Here is a 9139-nt window from a genome sequence, read left to right on the forward strand (position 1 = left end):
CAGCAGCAATACATAATTGCCTTTGAATTGTTTTGTAACTAATTACAGAATACAGTTGATGCACTTCTTCACAAGAAATTAGTAAAGCCTGAGTAAGCTTTGAAGCTAAGACATGAGGGTGAAAACAACATACAAGAAATGTACTGGACAATGACTTGGTGCCTCTGCATTAGCATTATAAATTACATTTATTTGATCATATACAATAGGCCAGCATATTCTAAATAGTCATTAAAACAATGGTGTCATCAATTATTATTAGAGCCAGAAGCCTAATGTAGGACCCTGGACCCCTACTGTGTGCAGGACCCATTTGTACAATTTGTAAAACTCTTCTCCCGTCCCAATGCTAGAAAAAATAATACAATGTATTTATATTTTTTATTATCACTTAAAAATGAATTACTTGGTTGCGTTTCCAAAAAGCACCAACTACGGTGATTGATGGGGAGAGGAGGGTAGGGGGACCCATGTACCCCGCTTAATTTAAGCAGGCTTCAGTCACGCACTGTGTGATTGAAACGGGAAACAAATCCAGCCTTGTCAGGCCTCTCACACTGGGAAGACAGGTCCTGGGATGGACAGCTCGCACAGCTTCGCCACTTACGGTGCTGGATCAAGGGTGACCTTGTTGAAGAGGGGATCCAAGAGTCTGTCTACGTTGCCTGTAATGTGTTTTAAAAGGGAAATGTTATAGGTAGTGAATTAGATTTTCTTTACTATACTTTACTGAGTTTTCAATGATGTAGTGAGCAACTTATTCTGCAATGTGTTTTCTGGTGTTTTAGAAGTACTCATTTAGAAATATGCAATATTTAGTTGTGTACTTTTTAGTACAACTTTCAATGCTAGTATTTGGAATTATTGTGTGCCTGAAATGCTAAATTGATGCAGATTTGGAATGAAAAACTATGACTTACATTATGTTGATCTGCCTTCACAGGCGTCACAGCATATCCCCCTTCTTTGCTTTGGGAATGCTGATATTGAATCGCAGCATTCCTGCTGCGGTGGTTGCCCGGCTGCGGTCGGCATTCTCATTGAAATGCATGGCGGCCAGGGACAGCGATAAGGGTTTGTTTCAAGTGTTAATGTCACATGCACATTTGTTTAGGAAAAGCTATACTATCGTAGTCATTATTCATTAAACGTGATGACAAAAAACATGTTTTTTGTGATGTACAGTGATTCTTCCTTTAAAAGTTGCGTCATACTGCATTCTATGGCACGTTATTTAATTGTCAGCCATTTTTTACGTTAATGCAAGTTAGTGCTAGTTTGACCTCCAGAGAGTAACTTTTAGAAGCATTTGATAGTCTCCAATATTGGCATTACTAGAGAATTTAAAACATTTTTTGTAATAACATAGTACATGTGATTGATTTTAAGAAATTTGTCTTAATTAATTTGATTAATATTATGGTGTTTCTATTCCGAGAAAAACGAAAACATCAGGTTTTCCGTTAGGATGGAATGGAAAATATTGCACTGTACCTAATAAATATATTTTTTTAATGACGTGACTCTCAGCCAATAATTACATTTAGAGGATTGGAGGATTCTAAATGAATATCGAAGCGGCATTTTCCGTTAGGATCTGTGAGAATATCTAAGGGGCTTTTATATAATTCTGAATGAATTAATAATAATAATAATAATCGCTTTGTTTAAAAAGTTACGATATTATGGAGATTTCGTTTAACCTAGAATGAGCCGAGAAGAAGGCAATTCTTGAACATGGGGTGAGACATTCTCACAAATGTATAAATAAAGCCTGTTATTTAGAATATTTTTTTCTGGAGAAACCTAACTTGATTATTTAGCAGACATCACATCATTCAGTCAACACATATATCTTAAGAATATCATGGAATATAATTGAACATTTTCGTTTCTCCATGCGTGTCTCAGAGCAGTGCGAAATGGTGCTGAAATAGACGTCCACAGTGGGAAGGCTACATACAACGATATTTTGAAGATTATTTCGTTTTCAAAAAACGACAGTGAGCGATTGTAATCTGAATAAAGGCAAAAATAATATTTATAAAGGCCAAAATATAGCCCTGCTAACAGCCATAATGGCGCTGTACAACGTGACCATCGGTGTTTGAAAGAGTTTTTTCCAGTAAGCGACAATTTATTTGCCTTCATTAGACAACTTTGTTCCAATATTTCTCTAATTCAGTGATATTTATTCCGATAGTAATTCGTTATGAATCCATAACTAAGTCAACATCTGCATTTTGAAAGAGTATTTGTATCATTCATTTATTAACGAAAGCATAAAGATGCTGGTGAAGAAATACAGTACTGTACAGTATATGCTTTTACATTTGGATAATAAAGCATTTAAAGTATTTTGAAGATATAAGCCACCTGTATTTGTTTATTAGGCAACTGTGCAGTATGACAAGTAAACAGCCTACAATACATACTGTAGTAAACCTGGGAATGCGGGAGACCGGGGTTCAATTCCCCGACCAGGAGGAAGAAGTAGGCTGTCTTTGTAAATAACAATTTGTTCTTAACTGATTCCATATCTGTTATTTAATAGTTGGGATATCTTCACTACTTTTCTACAATGTAGAAAATAGTAAAATAAAGAAATCCTGGAATGAGTAGGTGTATCCAAACTTTTGATTGGTACTTGCTTAAATAATTTGATTAATATTATGGTGTTTCTATTCCAAGAAAAACGAGAAACGCTCTGGATTTCCATTAGGACGGAACTAAAAATATGGCGCTGTACGACGTGATGGTCGGCAGCACAGTACGGGGCTATTTCAAATACCCCTGACTGCAGTGTGCAATTTGGGGCGGGGCTCAATGTGGGAGGAGTCAAACGTTTGACCTTGCCCACCGTTTATTTTTTTATTAATTTTGTTTGACACTCACACACTGAATACAAAGACACACTTTTGATCTAGGCACACGTTGAATACAAACTTATTTCCTTTTTGAAGATCATAAGAAATATTATATCAAGTGGTACCAGCACATGTGTTGTAACACTTTTTGCTTCATGCTATATTTGAGACAAGCTACTGATATTGTTGCAGTGAACAACAGACTTGTTATGTATGTCATGTACTGTTAAAATTGTGTTGATAAATGTAACTTTGTAATTATATTATTTCATTGAGCATATAAATACAGTTACTACCTATCCTGATTTATAATGGTATTTACATCCCTCATGAGAATGGAGACAGTCTATACCATATAGATATACTGACAAGCTGAATGTGCTTTGTACATTAAGTTAGACCAGCTCCAGTAAAGAGATCAGAGACTCGGGTGACTTCTACGTCATCTTTACTAAACAACATAACACAATTAACAATTGAAACAATTAACACAGCAGACAAAAACACGGTTTGACCACTCCTCAAAAATGGCTTCAACCCTGCTCCTCAAGAGGCAAAGATAATTTTCTTGTTGTCAACTGCCTCCACATAGAACATGTTTAAAATGTTCAAGACTTACGGCATGGGAAAGTTCTGCAGGAGAACTAGGCACCACCATCGCCTAATTTGCTGCATGTTTTCCTTTGAAAAAGAAAATCACACAATCGGATGGGTCTCCCAAAAAACATTATATCCACTAGTGATGAGAATTTCATCATTTATACATACCTCAGTGAAATCACACTGTGCTTCCATTGCAATGTACAGAGCGTACTGTAAGTTAAGAAAGAGTAGGTTAAGTTTAATAGTTATGATAACAGTAAATAATAATATTACTCCCCCCAGGAATATATTTCAGGATGTAGAAGACCTTCCCCCCTAAGAAGTCACAGCATGTCACATCAGCGTCCAGCTCTGCAGGAGTTTGATGTATGTAGTGTAAAAACTGTAGGAAATAGGTCCCAAAAAGTGTTAAGAATAATAGACAAGAAAAAGTATGCTGCAAGCACATAAATAATAATAACTTTTCATATGTTATAACAGAAAATAGGACGAATATAATATACTGAATAGCCAGCATCTTACCATCAAAACAAACACCCCACAGTTGTTTGAGAAACCTTGCTTTGGTAGGCCCTGTGGTGTGAACAAGGTACAATTTTCAATAAAGGAATGACAATCAAATGGTACAGTTCAGTGGAATAATTTAAAGGAATATCTAACCTGAACATCATCCACACCAAAAGTCCTCCAAGGTCCAGGGGACAAGATCCGAGCAATGTTTCTGTGAACACAGTGGATGTGAAAGTAAAGAAAAAGTACAATTCAACAGCTTTTTAAACTCTAGCATGCATAACAGTTTTGAACACAGTTGGAATTGAATTAGCCCAAGAATTTTTCACAACATGTATGGGTGTTGCTGGACCAGAAAATGTATTTTCGACTGCTAACACACCATTTCTCACATCAATGCACTCACATGTCAAAAATCTTTCCCTGGACACTGTTTCAAAGCAATGTGAATGCTTTCTCCGTAAATGTGTTTTGACGTTTTTCTTATTTAACTTCAATGACTTTTCTTGACTTGCCATATATTTTGGGACCAGGGGATTTCATTATTGTATATACTATGTGTAGGCTGTGTAGACTCGCTATGTGTAACTTAGGGAATGGCCGTCAGCATCAATGATACACATTTAGAGTCAGCTAAACACAACAAGGCATACATTGAAGAAACAGAAAATCAACGATCAAATCGATTACATAACTGTAGTAACTCAAGTAGGCAAATGTGTCCAACTAAGATTCCCTCATTGTAAGCAATTAGCTAGCTCACGTGCAAAAGGGTGCTATTGCTAATTAGATAGCTCAAGTGCAAATGGGTGCTAATTAACGCTATGCTAACATCGGTGCGGTAGTTGGTTATATAAAAATATACCACTGCACTGGTATAACATGAATATTACAAAGTACATTATGCATAATGACAGTCTTGCTTACTTCCATGGTTTATATTTTTAACCATGTAGGTTAGGTTCGATTAAGATTCGCTTTCGTTGACGTTGATACCTTCGACGTGAACCTCAACTTGGGTGACCTTGAAGGAGACGGGAAGGGTTCGGGTTAAACACGTTTGACTCCGCCCACATTGAGCCCGGCCCCGAACTGCACACTGCGGTCAGGGGCTTCTCGGTTATTTAGCTAAAGAATCCCCATGTCATGCGGGTAGGGCACACGGGAGACCGGGGTTCAATTCCTCGACGGGGAGGAAGGAGTAGGCAGTCCTTGTAAATAAGAATTTGTTCTTAATTGACTTGCCTAGTTAAATAAAGGTTACACTAAGAGCACAACATGTCTGCACCCTAATATTTTTTATTATAGTCTAACCAATACCCAAACAGAGATTAAGTGAAAATAAAAATCTCATTTATTTATCAAGATCAGTCCCCATGCTTGTCTCAGAGCAGTGCGAAAGGGTGCTGAAATAGTTGTAGGTTTTTGCCTCAAATCCTGTTGCTTCTAACTTCAATATGCTCTTTAAATAAATAAGACCTACACCACTTTTTACATTTTTTTTTTTATTACTCAACACTAGTGAGACTCATGTCGCCTACGGTAGGCCTACAGTGTATCGAAAAATATATATATATATATTTTTTTGTGGTTGACTCTCCACCAATAATTACATATAGAGGATTCTAAATTAAAACCAAAAGCCACCTCATGGGTCTCCCGGTGGCAGCCTGCATGGGTATCGAACCTGCATCTGTAGCAACGCATTTTGCAGTGCATTCGGAAAGTATTCAGACCCCTTGAATTCTTCCATATTTTGTTACTATTCTAAAATGGATTCAATTTTTAAAAATCCTCATTGATCTACACACAATACCTCATAATGACAATCTATCATTCTTAAATGGAAGAAGTTTGGAACCACCAAGACTCTTCCTAGAGCTGGCCACCTGGCCAAACTGAGCAATTGCGGGTGAAGGGCCTTGGTCACTCTGACAGAGTTCCAGAGTTCCTCTGTGGAGATGGGAGAACCTTCCAGAAGGACAACCATCTCTGCAGCACTTGACCAATCAGGCCTTTATGGTAGAGTGGCCAAACGGAAGCCATTCCTCAGTAAAGGCACATGATCACCCGCTTGCAAAACGGCACCTAAAGACCATGAGAAACAAGATTCTTTGGCCTGAATGCCAAGCGTCATGTCTGGAGGAAACCTGGCGCCATTCACTACGGTGAAGCATGGTGGTTGGCAGGGATTTTTTTCAGCGCAGGGACTGGGAGACTAGTTGGGATTGAGAGAAAGATGAATGGAGCAAAGTACAGAGAGATCCTTGATGAAAATCTGCTCCAGAATGCTCAGGACCTTAGAATGGGGCAAAGGTTTACATTCCAACAGGACAACGACCCTAAGCACACAGCCAAGACAACGCAGGAGTAGCTTCTGGATAAATCTCTGAATGTCCTTAAGTGGCCCAGCCACTGAAAATAGCTATGCAGCTACGCTCCACATTCAACCTCACAGAGCTTGAGAGGATCTTCAGAGAAGAATGGGAGAAACTCCCCAAATACAGGTGTGCCAAGCTTCTAGTGTCATACCCAAGAAGACTCCAGGCTGTAATCACTGCCAAAGGTGCTTCCACAAAGTTTTGAGTAAAGAGTCTAGATACTTAGGTAAATATTATATATATTCTTTATATTTGTACCTTTTATATTTTACACTTCCAAAAAATAGTATTACATATCTGAAAAAGTCACACAGAGTTGATTAATTTATTGTGCCAACTCCAGTATATACCAGGCTTCAGCCATTTGTTTGTGCTTCTGGAGGGAGCATGGAGGCACTTTGGGAACAGAGGATTGTCAAGTGTGAGGAGATCTGCAGGTGACTAGAAAAGCAATGTCCACCGGGCCCTCCTCTTCACCACTTGGTCCAGTACTCGCCGACCAGTAGAGGTGGTTGGTGATGCTCTGCGTCAATATTTTCATCTTAAGACATTTCTTGTCCTTGGCTACTACTTCCACTTTCCACAACGGTTATTGCCATTGTAACAGTCTAGCTAAATCTTGCTTTTATATGACTTCTTACATTTTGCTACATGCCAGGAATCATAGTAGTGGATGATCCCAGCACACAGCTCTCTGAGGAATTTCTGGATATGGGGATGCCGATCCGTGATCATCAATGCGACCCTCACATTGGACCTTCGCAGGAATTCAAGGCTCCTTTTCAGTCCCTCCTTCTCCATGTGGCTACTGCCGCCAACATCATTGCTAAATTATTTGATCAATTAAAGTCAATTTGTGAAAAGAAAATAAACACCTGCTGGACATCCACAATCTTGACAGTTTCAATGTCCATCACGGAGTATGACCCAAACTCTTCTAAATAGACGATATACTGTGGTGACAGAAACACGAACCTACTTGTTGAGAGAAACATTGTTAGCTACTGTGGAGCACCATAAGATGAAGAGCAATTCTGGGGTTGTTTCACCTACCCAAGTGGCCAGGGGAGTCTGTCCTCATGTCTCCTCCAATGGCAACTCATCCCTCCCTCTGTGTCATGCAATGAATCAGCTCGGCCTGCTCAGTATTGTAGAAAATAAATATATGGTAGGCTCCACCTAGGAGCTGGTGTGAGAGATGTATATGGAGCGGCAAATCGTCCTCACATGCAGAGCTGTCAGCATCTGTAAAGACCACACTCATGGTTGAGTACATAGTTTTGAATTGGAATGGCAATTGAACAACAGAATATATCCCAGTATGTGTGTTTTAACTTGCCTTCTTTGACTGGATAAAGATGACCCAGTGAGGTGTATATGTCAGCAGAAAGGTGGAGGTTTCCATCTGGGATGCTGTCAATGAGGGGCTGGCTCTTCCACTGTCTGGTAAATGAGCAGTCGCTGTAGGAACATTTCTGCTCCACAGACAAGAATATCCCCCTCACAAACCTTGTGACACGGCACACCCTTGTGCAGATGGGGCAGTCTGGAAGAGTTCCATCAGGCAATCCTTATACATAATGTATTTTGTAATGTCCTGCATGGATTTCGGTGGTGATCTGTGGGGAAAGAACACACTCACAGGACTCAAAAAACCTCCCAACACTCCAAAAAGTATCCAGACTCACAATACATTTCAAATGATGACAATATATGTAGGCTACTTTATCGAAGTTATCAATCATGGAAATAATGTTTTGTGGTTGAATCTACATTCTTACAGTATGAGTAGAAAACAAGCCCATAATAAAGGTCATAACAGAAATAATTTGAGTAACTATCTGTCAAATTCTTGCTTCCTCCCATCACTGTTGTCTCTATTATTCACAACCTCTTCAAACCTGATGGAGGAGAATCAACGGTCTCCTCCTCCAATGAGCAATGCCATTGAGACAAGGAATTGAGGACACATGGATGGGAGTAATTATTCGATATCTAGTAAAGGTTGGTGTAGAGACATTCAAAGCAGTGTCACAACCAGTCCCAATTCACTTCTTAACCCTCCCCTTAGCCCTAACCCTTTACTGTTTGCTGATTTGTAAGTTATAAACAATTTGATGGAAGCTCCATTACTACTTATACCTTTCCACACTATTTAGATCTGTAAACATTGACGTGTTAGGGACAAGGGGGAGAGGGAAGGGGGGATTGAATTGGGACTGGCAATTCCTCTTCCAATAGGAAGGCCATGGTAGAGTATGATATAGAAGACAGAGCCATGAAGATCTACACTTGCTGTTTGATTGGAGATTCATCCAAGCTTGAGACACTTGGATGGTATGAGGGAACATCATCAGGGCATCTGTTTGCAGTGTCACTTTCATCAAAAGAGGACTCCTCCATGACTGTTTTAGAGGTGGAGGTTGGGATGTCCTGACCCAAGCAAGGTGGTGCCACCACCAACAGTTTTGGTGGATGTATTTGCCTGGGAAGCTGTGCCGAGAGTAGATGTAGAATTTTCTAAAATGTCTATCATTCCAGCTTGATGATAGTGAAAAGAAAATATAGTAATCATGATTTGTCCCAATGACAGGCTATACATCAACAACCCAATCAACTATAAGACAACAGCCCACACAATGGAATGTAAATTATTGTCAGGGGTAAATGACATACTCTACACACCGCGACTCCTTTTGTGGAAAACTGTCCTTTGTGCCAGCTGTTTGCTGGCAGTTCTTAAACTCCTATGGGTAGGTTGCAACCTGGTCTCAAGGA

The 9139-nt window shown here is 39.3% G+C and overlaps 1 long non-coding RNA gene across 1 annotated transcript; it reads right to left on the reverse strand.

The window, feature by feature from the left end:
• Window positions 1-3555: 3555 nt before the first annotated feature.
• Window positions 3556-5069, reverse strand: LOC139558032 (uncharacterized). The gene is made up of 4 exons (XR_011671528.1): window positions 4908-5069; window positions 4131-4191; window positions 3993-4043; window positions 3556-3680 (listed from the first exon to the last, which is right to left on the reverse strand). It is a non-coding gene; the product is annotated as an uncharacterized lncRNA (long non-coding RNA).
• Window positions 5070-9139: the final 4070 nt, after the last annotated feature.

Source organism: Salvelinus alpinus, chromosome 28 (genome assembly GCF_045679555.1).
Source record: "Salvelinus alpinus chromosome 28, SLU_Salpinus.1, whole genome shotgun sequence".
NCBI classification, from domain to species: Eukaryota; Metazoa; Chordata; class Actinopteri; order Salmoniformes; family Salmonidae; genus Salvelinus; species Salvelinus alpinus.